The following is a 23,125-nucleotide window of genomic DNA, read 5'->3' as shown; positions in this document are numbered from 1 at the left end:
CCAGGTTCCAGTACCGTCAGCTGGTTCTCGGCATTTCCTCAGCCTTCCTGTACCTTCTGCTACATTTCCAAGTTCAAGACCCTAAAGACAACGACCCTGAAGACCACCTCTAAGATGACGACGACCCCAGAGTCGACGACCCCTGAGACTACGACCCTGGAGACGACAACCCTGAAGACCACCCCTAAGATGACGATGACCCCAGAGTCGACGACCCCTGAGATGACGACCCTGGAGATGACAACCCTGTAGACCACCCCGAAGACGGCGATGACCCTGGAGACGACGACCCTGGAGACCGAGAAGCAGAAGAACAAGAAGCTGCAGAACAAAGAGCAGAAGAACATTAAGCATAAGACTAAACATCAGAGCAAAAGATATTATCTAAATTATAAGCAGAAGAAGACTAAGCAGTGTATGGGGGTGAGTCCGTTCCTCCTCGTGGTGCCCCTGGAAAAAGCCTGATGCTGCAGGCCAAACTGAACGTGGACACATCCTGTTACTCTTTTGTGACAGGCAAAACGGAAGGTGTAATCTTCAAACTTTTATAGATAACAACTACAGGAATGTCTGTCACAAATAAGAATATGATGAAAAAGAATACGAAGAAGATGAAGAAGTAGAATATGAAGAATAATAGTTGAATAGAAAGAATATGAAGAATGTAACAAAAAAGAATAATAGGTAGAAGATGAAGAAGAAGATGAATAAGGTGAAGAAGAAGTTGAAGTAAAAGATGCTGCTGCTGAGGAAGATGAAGAAGAAAGTGTCGGAGAAGTAAAAAAAGGTGAAGAGCGTGGAAGTAGTGAAACATCAATATCTGACAAAATATAAAAAATCTTAACAGTCAATATCTTTGTAACTCCGAACGTCTTAAAAAAATTGAAATTCCTGCTATTCCATTTGATTGGGCTAAACCTCTGTGCCTTTAATGTCTCCGCCACCTCCCCCAATACATCCTACATTATTCTTAGTTGTTTTCCTTCATGTAGAATGAACCCGCAAAGAAAGAAAGGGTTTATTTTAATTCCGATATTTTGGTCCCATTGACTTGCATTGGTATCGGGTATCGGTATCGGCGATATCCGATATTTTTTGAATATCGGCCGATCCAATTTGATACCGATACTTTTGGAGGCTTGAAGTGTCTCCATCTGGTTGATTGCCTGTAGTAAAAGGGGTGTCAGAGCCCCATTAGACTATTTCTACTCTGGGGAAATTGATGCCACTTTATTGGTGTCTGCCCCTAATTTTTGAAAATGTTTGGACTCTGACTTGCATCTCCTTCATGTGTGCTACCTGTAGCCAGGGCCGGCGTTAGGGGCAGGCAGACCAGGCAGTTGCCTGGGGCCCCCGCTCCCCCAGGGGCCCCCAGCTAGCGGCAAGTCACGCAGCTGCTATGGGTCCCCTGTGAGGCAGGGGGGCCCGCCTGCCGCCAGCGCCGACTCCCCCGCCGCATTGAACTGCCGGTACAGTTCAATGCAATGATGGAGGAGAGAGCGTCACATGACGCTCCCTCTCCCATCATTCCCCGCTCTGCCTCTGACACAGTGGGTGGCGCACACTCACTGTGTCCCAGGCAGAGCAGCGGCAGCTGCCTAGACAGGAGCAGGGAGCTGCGCGGGCACGTGTGGAGAGGTGAGGAGCTTGTGTTTTTTTTTTTATTTACTGGACTGTGGAGCCATTCTCGGGAGGGGAGAGGAGGGGGGATGTGGGCTGTTCCTGTGCTGCTTACTACTGTGTGGGCAGTGCTGTATACTACTGTGTAGGCAGTGCTGTATACTACTGTGTAGGCAGTGCTGTATACTAATGTGTAGGCAGTGCTGTATACTACTGTGCAGGCAGTGCTGTATACTACTGTGTAGGCAGTGCTGTATATTACTGTGTGGGCAGTGCTGTATACTACTGTGCAGGCAGTGCTGTATACTACTGTGTAGGCAGTGCTGTATATTACTGTGTAGGCAGTGCTGTATACTACTGTGTAGGCAGTGCTGTATACTAATGTGTAGGCAGTGCTGTATACTACTGTGCAGGCAGTGCTGTATACTACTGTGTAGGCAGTGCTGTATATTACTGTGTGGGCAGTGCTGTATACTACTGTGTAGGCAGTGCTGTATACTACTGTGTAGGCAGTGCTGTATACTACTGTGTGGGCAGTGCTGTATACTACTGTGTGGGCTGTGCTGTATACTACTGTGTGGGCAGTGCTGTATACTACTGTGTGGGCTGTGCTGTATACTACTGTGTGGGCAGTGCTATATACTACTGTGTAGGCTGTTCTGTATACTACTGTGTGGGCAGTGCTGTATACTACTGTGTGGGCAGTGCTGTATACTACTGTGTGGGCTGTGATGTATACTACTGTGTGGGCAGTGCTGTATACTACTGTGTAGGCAGTGCTGTATACTACTGTGCAGGCAGTGCTGTATACTACTGTGTAGGCAGTGCTGTATATTACTGTGTGGGCAGTGCTGTATACTACTGTGTAGGCAGTGCTGTATACTACTGTGTAGGCAGTGCTGTATACTACTGTGTGGGCAGTGCTGTATACTACTGTGTGGGCTGTGCTGTATACTACTGTGTGGGCAGTGCTGTATACTACTGTGTGGGCTGTGCTGTATACTACTGTGTGGGCTGTGCTGTATACTACTGTGTGGGCAGTGCTGTATACTACTGTGTGGGCTGTGCTGTATACTACTGTGTGGGCAGTGCTATATACTACTGTGTAGGCTGTTCTGTATACTACTGTGTGGGCAGTGCTGTATGCTACTGTGTGGGCAGTGCTGTATACTACTGTGTGGGCTGTGATGTATACTACTGTGTGGGCAGTGCTGTATACTACTGTGTAGGCAGTGCTGTATACTACTGTGCAGGCAGTGCTGTATACTACTGTGTAGGCAGTGCTGTATATTACTGTGTGGGCAGTGCTGTATACTACTGTGTAGGCAGTGCTGTATACTACTGTGTAGGCAGTGCTGTATACTACTGTGTGGGCAGTGCTGTATACTACTGTGTGGGCTGTGCTGTATACTACTGTGTGGGCAGTGCTGTATACTACTGTGTGGGCTGTGCTGTATACTACTGTGTGGGCAGTGCTATATACTACTGTGTAGGCTGTTCTGTATACTACTGTGTGGGCAGTGCTGTATACTACTGTGTGGGCAGTGCTGTATACTGTGGCCAGTGTCAGGCAGCTGCTACAAAGGCAAATAAAATAATGGGATGTATTAAAAGAGGCATAGATGCTCATGAGGAGAGCATAATTTTACCTCTATACAAATCACTAGTTCGACCACACTTAGAATACTGTGCACAGTTCTGGTCTCCGGTGTATAAGAAAGACATAGCTGAACTGGAGCGGGTGCAGAGAAGAGCGACCAAGGTTATTAGAGGACTGGGGGGTCTGCCATACCAAGATAGGTTATTATACTTGGGGCTGTTTAGTTTGGAAAAACGAAGACTAAGGGGTGATCTTATTTTAATGTATAAATATATGAGGGGACAGTACAAAGACCTTTCTGATGATCTTTTTAATCATAGACCTGAGACAGGGACAAGGGGGCATCCTCTACGTCTGGAGGAAAGAAGGTTTAAGCATAATAACAGACGCGGATTCTTTACTGTAAGAGCAGTGAGACTATGGAACTCTCTGCCGTATGATGTTGTAATGAGTGATTCATTAATTAAATTTAAGAAGGGACTGGATACCTTTCTGGAAAAGTATAATATTACAGGGTATAAACACTAGATTCCTTGATAAGGCGTTGATCCAGGGAACTAGTCTGATTGCCGTATGTGGAGTCGGGAAGGAATTTTTTTCCCCATGGTGGAGTTACTCTTTGCCACATGGGTTTTTTTTGCCTTCCTCTGGATCAACATGTTAGGGCATGTTAGGTTAGGCTATGGGTTGAACTAGATGGACTTAAAGTCTACCTTCAACCTCAATAACTATGTAACTATGTATACTACTGTGTGGGCTGTGATGTATACTACTGTGTGGGCAGTGCTGTATACTACTGTGTGGGCAGTGCTGTATACTACTGTGTAGGCTGTGCTTTATACTACTGTGTAGGCTGTGCTTTATACTCCTGTGTGGGCTGTGCTGTATACTACTGTGTGGGCAGTGCTGTATACTACTGTGTGGGCTGTTCTATATACTACTGTGTGGGCAGTGCTGTATACTACTGTGTGGGCTGTTCTATATACTACTGTGTGGGCTGTGCTCTATACTACTGTGTGGGCTGTTCTATATACTACTGTGTGGGCTGTGCTATATACTATGTGGCAGTGCTATATTCTACTATGTGGGCTGGGCTGTATACTATGGGGGTATATTATATTCTATGGGGGAGGCTGTGATATATACTATGTGACTGTTATATATTTGGGGGGGTACATTATACATTATATTCTATGGGGGCTGTATTATATATTTATATTCTATGAGAGGTGATTGCATCATACACTATCAGGGGGCTACATTATACTATATGGGGGATGCATTATATTATATGGGGAGGTTACATTATACTCTGTGGGGGGTTTGTTATGATCCTAGTGGCTTAGGATCACAAATCTAACCAGCTAAGTAGAAAATAATAGGACGAGCTCTGGGGATGTGGTAACTGGACTAACCGCAAACCTGATCCTAACCGCACACACTATAGGCAGCCGTGGAACGTTTCCTGAAATCCTAGACGTCTCTTCACGGCCTGAGAAACTGACTACCCCTAAAGAGAAAGTAAAGACCTCACTTGCCTCAGAGAAATCCCCCAGAGATATAGATGCCCCCCACAAATAATAACGGTGAGTTAAGAGGAAAAGACAAACGCAGAGATGAAACAGGTTAAGCAAATGAGGCCCGCTAATGCTAGATAGCAGAAAATAGCAAGGGATCTGTGCGGTCAGTAAAAAACCCTATGCAAAAATATCCACGCAGAGAATGCGAGAACCCCCACACCAACTAACGATGTGGGGGGAGCAACTCAGCACCCCAGAGCACCAGCAAGCAGGGAAATCACATATTAGCAAGCTGGACAAAAACTCATCATATACTAGGAAACATCTTGAACACAGATGAGCAAAAATAAGCAAACAGAACTTAGCTTCTCTTGGATAGACTGATAACGGATGTAGACAGGAGCAATCAGAATAGCACTGAATACAACGGCAACAGGCAAGGAATGAAGGACCAGGTGGATTAAATAGGAAACCTAACTAGCAGATGACGAGACAGCTGATCCTGCCAGAAACCTGCAAAATAACAAAAAGAGCCACCAGGAGGAGCCCAAAGAGAGAACTCACACAGTACCACTCATGACCACAGGAGGGAGCCCGGAAACAGAGTTCACAACAGTACCCCCCCCTTGAGGAGGGGTAACCGAACCCTCACCAGAACCCCCAGGGCGATCAGGGTGAGCCACATGGAAGGCACGAACCAAATCGGCCGCATGAACATCAGAGGCGACAACCCAGGAATTATCCTCCTGACCATAGCCCTTCCACTTAACCAAATACTGAAGCCTCCGTCTTGAAATACGAGAATCCAAGATCTTCTCCACCACGTATTCCAATTCTCCCTCAACCAGCACCGGAGCAGGAGGCTCAACCGAAGGAACCACAGGCACCACATACCTCCGCAACAAAGACCTATGGAACACATTATGGATGGTAAACGATGCCGGGAGGTCCAAGCGAAATGACACAGGGTTGAGGATTTCCAAAATTTTATAAGGACCGATAAAACGAGGTTTAAACTTAGGAGAAGAAACCTTCATAGGAACATAACAAGAAGACAACCACACCAAATCCCCCACACGAAGTCGGGGACCCACACAGCGACGACGGTTAGCAAAGTGCTGAGCCTTCTCTTGTGACAACATCAAAGTGTCCACCACATGGTTCCAAATCTGCTGCAACCTATCCACCACAGAATCCACCCCAGGACAGTCAGAAGACTCAACCTGACCCGAGGAAAAACGAGGATGAAAACCAGAATTACAAAAAAAAGGCGAAACCAAAGTAGCCGAACTAGCCCGATTATTAAGGGCAAACTCGGCCAATGGCAAAAAAGCCACCCAATCATCCTGGTCAGCAGAAACAAAACATCTCAAATAAGTATCCAAGGTCTGGTTAGTTCGCTCGGTTTGGCCATTCATCTGAGGATGGAAGGCAGACGAAAAAGACAAATCAATGCCCATCTTAGCACAAAAGGACCGCCAAAATCTGGACACAAACTGGGATCCTCTGTCAGACACAATGTTTTCAGGGATGCCGTGCAGACGAACCACATTCTGAAAAAATAACGGAACCAAATCGGAGGAAGAAGGCAACTTAGGCAAGGGCACCAAATGGACCATTTTAGAAAAACGATCACAAACCACCCAGATGACAGACATTCTCTGAGAGACCGGAAGATCCGAAATAAAATCCATGGAAATATGCGTCCAAGGCCTCTTAGGAACCGGCAAAGGCAAAAGCAAACCACTGGCACGAGAACAGCAAGGCTTAGCCTGAGCACAAATCCCACAGGACTGCACAAAGGAACGCACATCCCGCGACAAGGAAGGCCACCAGAAGGATCTAGCCACCAAATCTCTGGTACCAAAAATCCCAGGATGACCCGCCAACACTGAAGAATGGACCTCGGAAATAACTCTGCTGGTCCATCTATCTGGGACAAACAGTCTCTCTGATGGACAATGGTCAGGTCTATCCGCCTGAAATTCCTGTAACACCCGTTGCAAATCTGGGGAAATGGCAGACAAAATTACCCCCTCTTTGAGGATACCAACCGGCTCAGAAACTCCAGGGGAGTCAGGCACAAAACTCCTAGAAAGAGCATCAGCCTTCACGTTCTTCGAACCAGGAAGGTACGAGACCACGAAATCGAAACGTGAGAAAAACAACGACCAACGAGCCTGTCTAGGATTCAACCGCTTGGCCGACTCAAGATAAATCAAATTTTTATGATCAGTCAAGACCACCACACGATACTTAGCTCCCTCTAGCCAGTGTCGCCACTCCTCAAATGCCCACTTCATTGCCAACAACTCCCGATTACCAACATCATAATTTCGTTCAGCCGGCGAAAATTTTCTTGAAATGAAGGCACATGGCTTCATCACAGAGCAATCAGAGCTTCTCTGTGACAAAACAGCCACTGCTCCAATTTCAGAAGCATCAACCTCGACCTGGAAGGGAAGAGAGACATCTGGCTGACATAAAACTGGAGCCGAAGAAAACCGGCGCTGCAGCTCCTGAAAGGCCTCAACGGCCACAGGAGACCAGTTAGTCACATCAGAACCCTTCTTGGTCAAATCCGTCAAAGGTTTAACCACACCAGAAAAATTAGCAATGAAGCGACGGTAAAAATTAGCAAAACCCAAGAACTTCTGAAGACTCTTAACCGATGTAGGTTGAGTCCAATCATGAATAGCCTGGACCTTGACTGGGTCCATCTCAATAGAAGAAGGAGAAAAAATAAAGCCCAAAAAGGAAACTTTCTGGACTCCGAAGAGACATTTGGAACCCTTCACAAATAAGGCATTGGCACGCAAGACCTGAAATACCATCCTGACCTGCTTCACATGGGACTCCCAATCATCTGAAAAGACCAAAATATCATCCAGATACACAATCATAAATTTATCCAGATATTCTCGGAAGATATCGTGCATGAAGGACTGAAACACAGAAGGGGCATTAGAAAGTCCAAAAGGCATCACCAAGTACTCAAAATGGCCTTCGGGCGTATTAAATGCTGTTTTCCATTCATCGCCCTGTTTTATACGCACAAGATTATACGCACCGCGAAGATCTATCTTGGTGAACCAACTAGACCCCCTAATCCGAGCAAACAGATCAGACAACAATGGCAAGGGGTACTGAAATTTGACCGTGATTTTATTTAGAAGGCGATAATCTATACAGGGTCTCAACGAACCATCCTTCTTGGCCACAAAAAAGAATCCCGCACCAAGAGGGGACGAGGAGGGGCGAATATGTCCCTTCTCCAAAGACTCCTTTACATAGCTCCGCATAGCGGCATGCTCTGGTACAGACAAATTAAACAGTCGTCCCTTAGGGAACTTACTACGAGGAATCAAATTTATAGCACAATCACAATCCCTATGAGGAGGTAGGGCACTGGATTTGGGTTCATCAAATACATCCTGGTAGTCCGACAAAAACTCAGGGACTTCAGAAGGAGTAGAGGAAGCAATTGATACCAAGGGAGCATCGCCATGAATTCCCTGGCAACCCCAACTCAACACAGACATAGCTTTCCAATCCAGGACTGGATTATGAGCCTGCAACCATGGCAGACCCAACATGACAACGTCATGCAAATTATATAACACAAGAAAGCGAATCACCTCCTGATGTGCAGGAGTCATACACATGGTCACTTGAGTCCAGTATTGAGGTTTATTCTTGGCCAATGGTGTAGCATCAATTCCCTTCAATGGAATAGGGAACTGTAATGGCTCAAGGATAAAACCACAGCGCTTGGCAAATGACAAATCCATCAGATTCAGGGCGGCACCTGAATCTACAAAAGCCATAACTGAGTAGGATGACAGAGAGCAAATCAAAGTAACAGACAAAATGAATTTAGGCTGTACAGTACCAATGGTGACAGATCTAGCAAAGTTTTTTGTGCGCTTAGAGCATGCTGAGATAACATGAGCTGAATCACCACAGTAAAAGCACAACCCATTCTGACGTCTACGATTTTGCCGTTCAATTCTGGTCAGAATCCTATCACATTGCATAGACTCAGGTTTCTGTTCAGAAAACACCGCCAGATGGTGCGCAGGTTTGCGCTCCCGCAAACGCCGATCAATCTGAATGGCCAAAGCCATTGACTCATTCAGACTCGCAGGCGTGGGGAACCCCACCATAACATTCTTAATGGCTTCAGAAAGACCTTCTCTGAAATTTGCAGCCAGGGCACACTCATTCCATTGAGTAAGCACCGACCATTTCCGAAATTTTTGACAATACACCTCAGCTTCATCCTGACCCTGAGAGAGAGCCAGCAAGGTCTTTTCTGCCTGGTTCTCCAGATTAGGTTCCTCATAAAGCAATCCAAGCGCCAGAAAAAACGCATCCACATTCAGCAATGCAGGATCTCCTGGTGCCAGGGAGAAGGCCCAATCTTGAGGGTCGCCGCGTAACAGAGAGATAACAATTCTAACTTGCTGAGCGGAATCACCAGAGGAGCGAGGTCTCAAAGAAAGAAATAATTTACAATTATTCTTAAAATTCAGAAACCTAGATCTATCTCCAGAAAAAAACTCAGGAATAGGTACTTTTGGCTCAGACATAGGACTGTGAACAACAAAATCCTGAATGCTTTGCACCCTTGCAGCAATATGATCCACACTAGAAGTCAGACTCTGAATATCCATGTCTGCAGCTGAACTCAAAGCCACCCAGAGATTAAAGGGAGGAGAGAAGCAGGACAGACTGCAGAGCAGAAAAAAAAATTGAACTCAGGATTTCTCTTATCCCACTTTTGCGATGCATTTAACACTTTTGGCCTGTTGCACTGTTATTATCCTAGTGGCTTAGGATCACAAATCTAACCAGCTAAGTAGAAAATAATAGGACGAGCTCTGGGGATGTGGTAACTGGACTAACCGCAAACCTGATCCTAACCGCACACACTATAGGCAGCCGTGGAACGTTTCCTGAAATCCTAGACGTCTCTTCACGGCCTGAGAAACTGACTACCCCTAAAGAGAAAGTAAAGACCTCACTTGCCTCAGAGAAATCCCCCAGAGATATAGATGCCCCCCACAAATAATAACGGTGAGTTAAGAGGAAAAGACAAACGCAGAGATGAAACAGGTTAAGCAAATGAGGCCCGCTAACGCTAGATAGCAGAAAATAGCAAGGGATCTGTGTGGTCAGTAAAAAACCCTATGCAAAAATATCCACGCAGAGAATGCGAGAACCCCCACACCAACTAACGATGTGGGGGGAGCAACTCAGCACCCCAGAGCACCAGCAAGCAGAGAAATCACATATTAGCAAGCTGGACAAAAACTCATCATATACTAGGAAACATCTTGAACACAGATGAGCAAAAATAAGCAAACAGAACTTAGCTTCTCTTGGATAGACTGATAACGGATATAGACAGGAGCAATCAGAATAGCACTGAATACAACGGCAACAAGGAATGAAGGACCAGGTGGATTAAATAGGAAACCTAACTAGCAGATGATGAGACAGCTGATCCTGCCAGAAACCTGCAAAATAACAAAAAGAGCCACCAGGAGGAGCCCAAAGAGAGAACTCACACAGTACCACTCATGACCACAGGAGGGAGCCCGGAAACAGAGTTCACAACAGGGGTTACATTATACTCTGTGTGGGGGCTGCATTATACTCTGGGGTGGTGGCTGCATTATACTATATGTGGGCTGCATTATACTGTATCGAGGACTATGGGGAATACATTATACTATATGAATAACTATGGGGTGCATTATACTATGGGAAGTGAATTGTACTACATGGATGACTATAGCGGTGCATTATACTATATGGAGCACTATGAGGAGTGTATTATGCTATATGGAGGACTGAGGAGTATATTTTGATATATGGAGGACTATGAGGAGTTATTATACTATATGGAGGACGATGGGAAGTGTATAATACTATATGGAGGATTATGAGGAGTGTATTATACTATATGGAGAACTATGGGGCACATTATATTATATGGAGGACTATGGGGTGTGCATTTTACAATATGGAGGACTGTGGTGCACATTATAATATATGGAGGAGTATGGGGTGTATTATACTAAACAAGCAAAATGCTGCATATTCATTGGGTGATTGGATTGTTTATGCCGGAATAAAAATCATTGTTCTCAGCAGCACATCGCGGGTGTAAACTGTAGATGTGCTGCTGATAACATGATCCTGTATGGTGATCTGTTAGTGATCTATTAGTGATGGTTCTGTCCCATCATTCTTTCTCAGACGGTGGAAAGAGGCCGGGAAACAAGCGTTGAACAACTTCAGTATTGTCGATCACACTCGTTTAGCGGCCTGAACTCCGTGCATGTAAATACAGCAGAAATGCTTCTGTGTGATGTGCAATATGTTAGCATTTGGGGCCCCATTTTAAACTTTGCCTAAAACTGGCCCTGCCTGTAGCAGTAGGGGTCCTAATCCTACAGGCCTTCTCTTACTTTCAGTCAACTACCTGTGTTGCTATCCTTAATTTTTTTAAACAATAGTAGGCTACAAGGCTGATATTTGTGCCACCTGAGTGTGGCTGAGCAGAAAAGGAGTTTGAGCTGTTGCATCAGGTATCAGTGCTCCCAGTACAGCAGTCCTACACCGCACCCTCACCAACCTCTTAATATGAACTTAGATTCAAAGCTGTAAATGCTGGCTCAGAGTCATGGCTCATAAATGGCCCAAGCCTGACTGCTGCTGTGCCATTATAACATTTCTACTGTGGGATAAATGATGCCACTTTTCCTGATGTCTGCCCCTAATTTTTGGTAATGCTTTGACACCAAGTGGGGTATCCTTCATGTGTGTTGCCTGAAATTGGCAGGGCTCTCAGAGCACCAGGACTACACCTGTCTCTCATTCACCTGTTTGTACTCTGAGTCAGTGGGCAGTTGAAGAGTTGTGACATAAGGGGAAGCAAGGGTAATTTGGGGCATCAATGCAGATGTTTCCTCCTCTTGAGTCTGAAAATCGTTGGAGCAGACCTCTGATACCCATGGAATAGAATGTGTGAACAGCTCTGCAGACTCACCCATCTGTGGTTCTCCACAGTCAGCTGGGCGGTTGGAGAGTTGTGACGCAGGAGGAAACAAGGGTGATTGGGGTGCCACCTCTGAGGACTGTACTGTGTGTGACGTTAAGGTGGAGGAAGAGAAGGGGAGGCCACTTGATGCAGCGCTTGCCATCCACTGGAGCACATGCTCTTTATGGCCCTCATCTACAAGGTGTACCATTGTGTGGCTACCTAATAGATGGAATCGAGTAGCGCATCCAGTAACAGAAGTTGTCGGTGATCTTTGGATAGGACGAGCCGATGTTTGTTCAGTAGAGGTTTCAGTAAGATTACCAACAACCCCATATACACCTCAAACACCAAGGCTAATCCCCCATCCTCCATGACCTCACTTTTTCCCACTCATGTTGGATGTACCCTCCCCTCTTTTAACCAGCTGTTTCACAGCCCTAGGACCACACATGTCAGTCACCTGTCAGTAAATTAACAATCTGAATTTATTTGCTGAGACAGTGTGGCTGGACCACAGAATTGGCACAAAAGATTTAGATGCCAAAATGTGGACTCCTCGATGGAAAACACAATTAGCACAAAGGATTTAGATGATGAAATGTAGACTGCTGGCTGAACCACAGAATTTGCACACAATTTAATTTCTGAAATGTGATCTCCTGGCTGAACCACACTTTTAGCGCAAACTATTTAGATTCTGAAATGTGAACTGCTATCTGGACCAAACTATTAGCAGAAAGGATTTAGATTCTGAAATGTGGACTCCTGGCTGCACCGCATTATCAGCACAAACGACTTAAGGTACCTTCACACGAAACGACTTTGTAACGATATCGCTAGCGATCCGTGACGTTGCAGCGTCCTCGCTAGCGATATCGTTTAGTTTGACACGCAGCAGCGATCAGGATCCTGCTGTGATGTCGCTGGTCGCTGAATAAAGTCCAGAACTTTATTTGGTCGTCCGATCGCCGTGTATCGTTGTGTTTGAAAGCAAAAGCAACGATACCAGCGATGTTTTACACTGGTAACCAGGGTAAACATCGGGTTACCAAGCGCAGGGCCGCGCTTAGTAACCCGATGTTTACCCTGGTTACCAGCGTAAAAGTAAAAAAAACAAACAGTACATACTCACCTGCGCGTCCCCCAGCGTCTGCTTCCTGACACTTACTGAGCGCCGGCCCTAAAGTGAAAGTGAAAGCACAGCGGTGACGTCACCACTGTGCTGTTAGGGCCGGAGCTCAGTCAGTGTCAGGAAGCAGACGCTGGGGGACGCGCAGGTGAGTATGTACTGTTTGTTTTTTTTACTTTTACGCTGGTAACCAGGGTAAACATCGGGTTACTAAGCGCGGCCCTGCGCTTAGCAACCCGATGTTTACCCTGGTTACCCGGGGACCTCGGCATCGTTGGTCGCTGGAGAGCGGTCTGTGTGACAGCTCCCCAGCGATCAAACAGCGACGCTGCAGCGATCAGCATTGTTGTCGCTATCGCTGCAGCGTCGCTTCGTGTGAAGGTACCTTTAGATGCTGGAAGGTCGATTTGAAACAAGATCCTATCTAGCTGAACTATCTGACAATAAACTGCCTAGCTAAAGGTACCGTCACACTTAGCGACGCTGCAGCGATACAGACAACGATGCCGACCGCTGCAGCGTCGCTGTTTGGTCGCTGGGGAGCTGTCACACAGACCGCTCTCCAGCGACCAATAATGCCGAGGTCCCTGGGTAACCAGGGTAAACATCGGGTTGCTAAGCGCAAGGCCGCGCTTAGTAACCCGATGTTTACCCTGGTTACCAGGGTAAAATGTAAAAAAAACAAACACTACATACTTACATTCGCGTCCCCCGGCGTCTGCTTCCCTGCACTGACTGAGCCCGGCCCTAACAGCAGAGCGGTGACGTCACCGCTGTGCTGTGCTTTCACTTTGCGGCCGGCGCTCAGTCAGTGTGGGAAGCGGACGCCGGGGGATGCGAAGGTGAGTATGTACTGTTTGTTTTTTTACATTTTACACTGGTAACCAGGGTAAACATCGGGTTACTAAGCGCGGCCCTGCGCTTAGCAACCCGATGTTTACCCTGGTTACCAGTGTAAAACATCGCTGGTATCGTTGCTTTTGGTGTCAAACACGACGATACACGCCGATCTGACGACCAAATAAAGTTCTGAACTTTCTTCAATGACCAGCGATATCACAGCAGGATCCTGATCGCTGCTGCCTGTCACACTCAACGATATCGCTATCCAGGACGCTGCAACGTCACGGATCACTAGCGATATCGTTTAGTGTGACGGTACCTTAACAATCTGACTACATGCAGCAACAGGAGCAGCCTCTCTGCACTATTATACTGACAAAATGGCACAGACAGGCTGTTTTACTGTTGTTTGGAGACCCGTTATGTCGTACACATTGGATGAATGGTCGTATTGTGATTATGCAGAGAAGAAACTGCAAGAAATGCTTCACTCTGTGGGGAAAGATCGTAGAGATCTGAGCAACAAGTCTGCAGAGATCCCCAGTGATAGTTTTCCTCTTACTTGGTGAGAACTTAAAGGGCACCTGTCACCCCGTTTTTTCCGTATGAGATAAAAATACTGTTAATAGGGCCTGAGCTGTGCATTACAACAGTGTATTTTGTGAACCCCGATTCCCCACCTATGCTGCCAAAATACGTTACCAAAGTAGCCGTTTTCGCCTGTCAATCAGGCTGGTCTGGTCAAAAGGGCGTGGTGTCTTCCCCCAGATCTTGCTTAGTTTTCCGTTGGTGGCGTAGTGGTTTGTGCATGCCCAAGGTCCCGAATCCACTGCACAGGGGAGTAAAAAGAGCGCGATGTGCGTTATTTCCCTGTTGATCGGTGGGGGCGGCCATCTTCCTTTGGCCGCGCGTGCGCAGATGGAGCGCTCTGCTGCACGCGGCTTCAGGAAAATGGCCGCGGGATGCCGCGCGTGCGCAGATGGAGATCGCGGCGGCCATTTTCCTGAAGCCGAGATGCGAATTCTGCTTCAGGAAAATGGCCGCCGCGATCTCCATCTGCGCACGCGCGGCATCCCGCGGCCATTTTCCTGAAGCCGCGGGCAGCAGAGCGCTGCATCTGCATACGCGCGGCCAAAGGAAGATGGCCGCCCCCACCGATCAACAGGGAAATAACGCACATCGCGCTCTTTTCACTCCCCTGTGCAGTGGATTCGGGACCTTGGGCATGCGCAAACCACTACGCCACCAACGGAAAACTACACAAGATCTGGGGGAAGACACCACGCCCTTTTGACCAGACCAGCCTGATTGACAGGCGAAAACGACTACTTTGGTAACGTATTTCGGCAGCATAGGTGGGGAATCGGGGTTCACAAAATACACTGTTGTAATGCACAGCTCAGGCACTATTTAACAGTATTTTTATCTCATACGGAAAAAACGGGGTGACAGGTGCCCTTTAAAGAAGCAAAAAGATAGCCATCCCTCCTATGTCAGTTTTTTTCATATCTCCAGCAGTGATGGGAGGAGGATCCATGAAGTGACGGGCGGCACAAGCCTGAGATGTGGCTCCAGCAGCCGCCGTCACTTGTATCTGCCACATAAATGGAGGAGTCTGAATAAGGGAAGAACATCCGGTGTCTCCTGTGTCATCTCCACCGGTCGGATCTCAGGGTCTCGGCTCATTGCTGGAGCTGCACATTCACAGCTTCTCCCATATGGTCTAGCGGTCAGGAGGATTCCTGGTTTTCACCCAGGCGGCCTGGGTTCTACTCCCGGTATGGGAAGATGACTCCTTTAATTTTTTGCTGTTTCCTTATTACTGTTACAGTCAGAATCTTATTGATCAGTAAATAATGCACATGTATAAGATATGATAGAAATGTCCGGTGTTCTGTGACCCATAAACCTGGAGACGCAGCGAGGAGATGACGGCAGGAGAGCTGCAGGACACGAGCCTTCGATAGCTCAGTTGGTAGAGCGGAGGACTGTAGTGGAGCACAGACATCCTTAGGTCACTGGTTCGATTCCGGTTCGAAGGACATTTTATTACTTACTATTAGAATTACATAATTAAGTCAAGAATTAAGCGGCGACATTACTGATGGGGTCACATTAGCCACAATATTATTTTCCTTAATAATATCTCTTCCGTCTCGCTCTTCTGATGTGGGGCTTCTATTAGGGTAATTACAGTTCCTAATTCACTGCAGCGCGGATCATCCAGACAGAAGCCGCCTTCTCTGATCACTTTCCTCTAGAATTGATTGTGACAGGTGGTTTATTGTCCATACATATACAAGACATATCTATGTATTCTATGTGTATATTTCTATTCTATTGTAACCTGTCAGTAGGATATTACTGTATGCAGCACGTGAATTGCCGGCTTTTCAAAGGACACCGCTGCGTAAACATCAGACAGCACTCGCATGGTCCTTGTGGTGTCCAATTTTTCTCGCACCCATAGACTTGCATTGGCGAGACTCAGCTGCGATTTTGCACACACGTAGAATACGACAGAGAAATACGGAGCTGTGATCTGCCCCATAGATGAATACTGGTCTGAGTGCAGGGCGATGTTTTCTCACATAGCACTCACCCATATTCATCGCTAGTGTGACCCCGGCCTAATAGTGATGTGTGTGTTATGTCTTGTGTTATGGTAATGTACAGTATAAGTCATGGAACGTGTTACTGTATACTATGAGCAGTGTATAGGGAAGGTACGTGCAATACTGGAGTAAGTGGCTTAGCGACAGATAGGATATAGGATAAGAACAATAGGTTAAGTCTGTAAGATAGGAAAGAGTTAATGATAGAACTAGGACAGAAAAGCCTCACCAGCACCAAGTCAGGTTACGACTGCACTCACAGGATGCAGCAGACCCCATGATAAAGGCCGGCAGCAGCACAGGTGCAAAATAGTGATGGAGCAGCCAATTCCAAACCTATCAAGTCATGGCAGGGGCAGCTGTGTAGGATTACACATGCACCTGGATTACAGACTATTAAAGAAGCTCATGCTATTACATCAGGCGGCCACCCAACACTATGCAAGTGCCCTCCTCAAGACAGATGCCCCAGTTCACCCAACCAACACTTAATGGCCTGGCTGCTTCCTGTATAAAAATGGAGAAATGTGCAGTAGACCTCCATGATGAAGGCGAGGGAGGTTTTCTTTTGCACCTGTGTTGCCCACATGTGAAAGTCTTGGCCTGAGGAAGGAGTCAGATTTTACTCTGAAACGTATTAATAGCCTGGGAAGCTCCATGGGTATTACCCCCTTCCCAGTCTATAAACATCTGCCCTCAGCCATCAGCTTTCCCTCTGCTGGTTGCGAAATTTGCGCAGGAGCCCACGCCATTTTTTACTGAAAAATAATATTTTATTAATTAAATACATCACAACACTATTCAGTGTAATAAAGTCCAAATACTACAAAAATATATTGCAAAAATATTTATTAATAATTACAAAAGATAAATGGCAGAAACATGGCTAAAAGTGACAGATCTTACCAAAACAGCGGTAAGGGAGCATGTGACCGCCCTGGGAGACAACACTAAGTTACAAGCGTTAGTAAAAAGGCCATGAGTAAACAGAGGCCATAATGCACAGTGGCAGCGTCTCCAATCACATACCTGGTGGCGCAGGGACACACACACTCACTCGCCCGCCCTCCCCAGGGCTTGTAACTTAGTGTTGTCTCCCAGGGCGGTCACATGCTCCCTTACCACTGTTTTGGTAAGATCTGTCACTTTTAGCCATGTTTCTGCCATTTATCTTTTGTAATTATTAATAAATATTTTTGCAATACATTTTTGTAGTATTTGGACTTTATTACACTGAATAGTGTTGTGGTGTTTTTCCAGTTGGATTTCAGTGTGTCTGTACACGTCCTGTGATTTGCTATGGGGTATATATATATATTTATGGTATTAAACGCTAATATGCCGTATCTCCCTAGCTATATGAGTTTTTCTATTTATTAATTAAATACATGTACAGTAAGCTGCACACACACTGTGGTAATTGCATTTGTCACTGACATCTATATATCTACCTATTCTATGTATTTACTGCATGTAATCCATCTTTTCTATCATGTCGGCTCCTGCAGTGATTATACTGTAGAGGCTGCTGAATTGCCGGCTTTTCTTCTATTTGTGTAATATATATGTGTGTGTGTCACTGACGTCTACAGTGTGTCCGTAAAGTCATGGTGCACTTTTGACCTTTCACCGGAATGCAATAAAAAAAGATAGAAATGTGAAATCTGCTCCAAATAAAATTAAAACTCTCCCAATTTCATACCTATTCAGTGCAGTTCGATGTGGGCTCCATTTGTTTCCCTAAACACATCCAAATGATAGCATAAGCTTGTGGTTGAATGATGTCACAGACCTGGCAGTGTATTAATCAGAGTCCAGCTTATCAGGGGTTAATCTGACTGGGGGCTCAGCAACAGCTTAAGGGTATGTGCACACGTCCGGATTTCTTGCAGAAATTTCCTGAAGAAAACTGGAAATTTTCTGCAAGAAATCCGCATTTTTTTTTTAGCATTCTGCAAGCGTAATTAGCTTGCAGAATGCTAAAGTTTTCCAAGCGATCTGTAGCATCGCTTGGAAAACTGACTGACAGGTTGGTCACACTTGTCAAACATAGCGTTTGACAAGTGTGACCATCTTTTTACTATAGATGCAGCCTATGCAGCATCTATAGTAAAAGATAGAATGTTTAAAAATAATAAAAAAAATAAAAAAAATGGTTATACTCACCCAGACATCTCACCGGCGTCCGTTCCGTATAGCTGGTGTGTGCGCACAGGACCTTCCATGACGTTGCGGTCACGTGAGTAGTCACATGACCGGTCTCGACCAATCACAGGACCGTGACGTCATCGCAGGTCCTTCACCGCACACCAGCTATAGGAACCGAAGCGGCAGCGTGCAGTGGAGGCGGGAAGACATCGAAGGTGAGTATAGGACTATTTTTTATTTTAATTCTTATTTTTTGACCAATTATATGGTGCCCAGTCCGTGGAGGAGAGTCTCCTCTCCTCCACCCTGGGTACCAACCGCACATAATCTGCTTACTTCCCGCATGGTGTGCACAGCCCCGTGCGGGAAGTAAGCAGATCAATGGACTCCTAGGTGTGCGGAATCCCCGCAATTCCGCATTTTTAATGAACATGTTGCTTTTTTTTCCGCGATGCGATTTTTTCACGGAAAAAATCGCAACATTTGCACAAAAAATGCGGAATACACTGTAAATAATAGGAGGCATAGGTTAGCTTTTTTTTCGCGTTTTTATAGCGAAAAAACGCGAAAAAAACGCGAAAAAAACGCGAAAAATCCTGAACGTGTGCACATGGCCTAAATGAGTTTGTGTCATTTGATTGGTTCTTGTTATCTCTCCTCATGAACAGGTCTGATATGATTAGGCCAGAGAAAGGGTGCCAAAATGTAAACTATAAAAGTGCACCATGACTTTACGGACACACTGTATATATCTATGTATGTGTGTATATCTATCTGTATCTATGTATTCTATGTGTATATATCTATTCTGCTTATTCTATTCTAACCTGTTAGCGTGATTTCACTACACGCACACATTAATTGCGGCTATCTATTATATGTACAGTATGTGTGTGTGTGTGTATATGTATGTATATGTGTATATAAATATATATATATATATATATATATATATATAGTGTTTTGACGAATATTTACTTTGAAAATTATGTGTAAATGGCAGAGAATTTCTCTATGTAAAAGCTCATGTTAAAATCGCATTGCACTCAGATATGAATCGGATGCTAGGTTTGAAATATCGGATTGTACTTGCATGACACTCGTGCGACTCTTGGGAAGGAGACTCGGACCAATTTTCCATACAGTAATAATAATAATCTTTCTTTTTCTATAGCGCTAACATATTCCGCAGCGCTTTGCAGACATTATCAGTAAGGCCGGAGTCACACTAGCGTATGGCGTGTGTTGCGATATGCTAATGACCCTCTGCTCCTGCTCTGATGCAGGCCTGAACCGAGTGTCAGGCGTCCGTGTCGGTGACAATGGCAGCACGCGGTGATTCCACTCACACACTGAAAACGGCTGAGAAAAAATACCGTGAAGGGAGCTGTCCCATAGAGGAATACTGGTCCGAGTGCTACATGACGATTTATCGCAAAGCACTCGTCCGTACTCAACGGTAGTGTGACTCCGACCTAAGTGTGATGCCGGCGCCCAAAACAGCATGACACCCAGCGTCGGACTGGGGTGTCTGGGGCCCACCAGAGGAATGGACTCTAGGGGCCCACCCTACAGCTATATGCAAATATCAGTCATTATAGTGGAGCATCGGCTGTAAAACACCGGCGGCTGCTGCACATCTACCGTGTGCCCCAATAACTGGGATGTATCATTACGGTAGTTTACATTAATGGGGTTCTTGGTTAGAACAAGTTATCACCGATCCATGGGCTCCACAGGATAGGTGATCGCTTAGATCCGACCATTAGAAACTGCACCGATCGGAAGAATGGGGAAGTTTTATCCCTGACAGGACACTTTTATTACTATTTTAAAATGCAGCGGCAGGTGGGATTTCTGACCGCAGCTCCATTCATTCTCTTTGGGGCTTCCAGAAAAAAACAAGTGCAGCCACTGAGGGAATTAATGGATCAGTGATCTAGTCGGACATGCCACTCCAGTCTAATGGGGATAAAAAGTTCCACATTTTGCGGAGTGGGTCCAAGCAGTCAGATCCCCACCAATCAATACGTTATCACTTATCCTGTGGAGAGGTGATTACTTTTTTCCACAGGAAACCCCCTGTAAGTGCATCTCCGCCGCTGTGTACAAAGCATTGAAACTCTAATGGAAATAAAGAATCTTCTCCTAATTAATATCAGAGAGAACAAATGACCGCCATACACAACACAATCCACTATACCAAGACCAATAATACCACATACAGGAAGAAATACCACCACACCATGACCAGACCACATAGTGACCGAATAATACTACATACAAAGGACAAATACCACCGCACCATGTCAAGACCACATATTACCACCACTTGGTGACCAAATAGCACATACAAGGGACAAATACCACAACACCATTTCCAGACCACATATTACCACCACTTGGTGACCAAATAGCACATACAAGGGACAAATACCACAACACCATTTCCAGACCACATATTACCACCACATAGTGACTGAATACTACAATACTGATCAGAAATAAAAAAAACAAAACAAATCACAATACTATCATCATAAGGCTGCCGTCACACTAGCAGTATTTGGTCAGTATTTTACATCAGTATTTGTAAGCCAAAACCAGGAGTGGGACAATCAGAGGCAAAGTATAATAGAAACATATGCACCACTTCTGTATTTATCACCCACTCCTGGTTTTGGCTTACAAATACTGATGTAAATTACAGACCAAATACTGAATGTGTGACGGCAGCCTAAGTGACATTGTACACAGGAGATCTGTACTTAGTATGCAGTGTCTGTGTAGAGGTAATACAGAGATCACTGGTGACATTATACACAGGAGCTCTGTATATAATATATAGGTAATACAGTGATCACTGGTGACATTGTACACAGGACCTCTGTATATAGTATACAGTGTATAGTGTCAGTGTATAGGTAACACTGACTCACCAGTGACGTCTCTAGGTGAAGTCCTTCATCTTTCATCCAGCACAGACCGCCGTCACTTCATCCAGCCAGGACTCGTTTCTGCAGGAAATAACACAGTTATCTCGAGCTCCGCTTGCAGAACACATTACTTAATTTTTCACAACTTCTACATTACACCACATGAAGAAAAAAAGGCGATATAGTGTCACTCTGCACACTAACAGGACCGCCCCCCCCCATTTAAAACAGTGTCCTCAAAAAATAAAATAAATACATCACTGCAGTAATAATATCCCTTAATTAGCCCCTATGGTAATAATATTCCCCACCCTGGCCCCGTTTATCTCATTCCTGGCTCCAGCCATATGTTCTCGCATCCTGCCCTCATGAGTATCCATTCTACCCCATATGATCTCCCCATCCTGCCCCATTCTGTCTCCTTCGTATCCATCCTGCCCCATGATCCAATCCTGCCCCATGATCCAATCCTGCCCCATGTCTTTCATTCTGCCCCGTGTCTCCAATCATGCCCCGTGTTTACATTCTGCCCATGCCTCCAGTCCTGCCCCCAGTGTGTCCAGCAATCTGCCCCAGTATGTCCAGCATATTACCCCAGAGTGTCCAGCATTGCCCCCAGACAGTGTGTCCAGCAATCTGCCCCAGTGTGTCCAGCATATTACCCCCAGTGTGTCCAGCAATCTGCCCCAGTATGTCCAGCACTGCCCCCAGTGTGTCCAACAATCTGCCCCAGTGTCCAGCACTGCCCCCAGTGTGTCCAGCAATCTGCCCCAGTGTCCAGCATTGCCCCCAGTGTGTCCAGCAATCTGCCCCAGTGTCCAGCATTGCCCCCAGTGTGTCCAGCATTGCCCCAGTGTCCAGCACTGCCCCCAGTGTGACCAGCAATCTGCCCCAGTGTCCAGCAATCTGCCCCAGTGTCCAGCAATCTGCCCCAGTGTCCAGCATTGCCCCAGTGTACAGCACTGCCCCCAGTGTGACCAGCAATCTGCCCCAGTGTCCAGCATTGCCCCCAGTGTGTCCAGCAATCTATATGCCCCATTGTCCAGCAATCTGCCCCAGTGTCCAGCATTGCCCCAGTGTACAGCACTGCCCCCAGTGTGACCAGCAATCTGCCCCAGTGTCCAGCAATCTGCCCCAGTGTCCAGCATTGCCCCAGTGTACAGCACTGCCCCCAGTGTGACCAGCAATCTGCCCCAGTGTCCAGCAATCTGCCCCAGTGTCCAGCATTGCCCCAGTGTACAGCACTGCCCCCAGTGTGACCAGCAATCTGCCCCAGTGTCCAGCATTGCCCCCAGTGTGTCCAGCAATCTATCTGCCCCATTGTCCAGCAATCTGCCCCAGTGTCCAGCATTGCCCCAATGTACAGCACTGCCCCCAGTGTGACCAGCAATCTGCCCCAGTGTCCAGCAATCTGCCCCAGTGTCCAGCATTGCCCCAGTGTACAGCACTGCCCCCAGTGTGACCAGCAATCTGCCCCAGTGTCCAGCATTGCCCCCAGTGTGTCCAGCAATCTATCTGCCCCATTGTCCAGCAATCTGCCCCAGTGTCCAGCATTGCCCCAGTGTACAGCACTGCCCCCAGTGTGACCAGCAATCTGCCCCAGTGTCCAGCAATCTGCCCCAGTGTCCAGTATTGCCCCAGTGTACAGCACTGCCCCCAG

The 23,125-nt window shown here is 46.3% G+C and overlaps 1 long non-coding RNA gene and 1 other non-coding gene across 2 annotated transcripts in view; both read left to right on the top strand.

The window, feature by feature from the left end:
• The window catches only part of LOC143810245 (uncharacterized), a 95,365-nt gene that overhangs the window by 51,813 nt on the left and 20,427 nt on the right, over positions 1–23,125 (top strand). The gene's annotated exons all lie outside the window — the stretch shown is intronic.
• TRNAY-GUA (transfer RNA tyrosine (anticodon GUA)) lies at positions 15,724–15,808 on the top strand. The gene is given in 2 exon segments: positions 15,724–15,760; positions 15,773–15,808. It is a non-coding gene; the product is annotated as a tRNA-Tyr (tRNA).

This window comes from Ranitomeya variabilis, chromosome 2, assembly GCF_051348905.1.
Source record: "Ranitomeya variabilis isolate aRanVar5 chromosome 2, aRanVar5.hap1, whole genome shotgun sequence".
In the NCBI taxonomy this organism is placed as follows: Eukaryota; Metazoa; Chordata; class Amphibia; order Anura; family Dendrobatidae; genus Ranitomeya; species Ranitomeya variabilis.
This window is presented reverse-complemented; position numbering and strand designations above follow the sequence as displayed.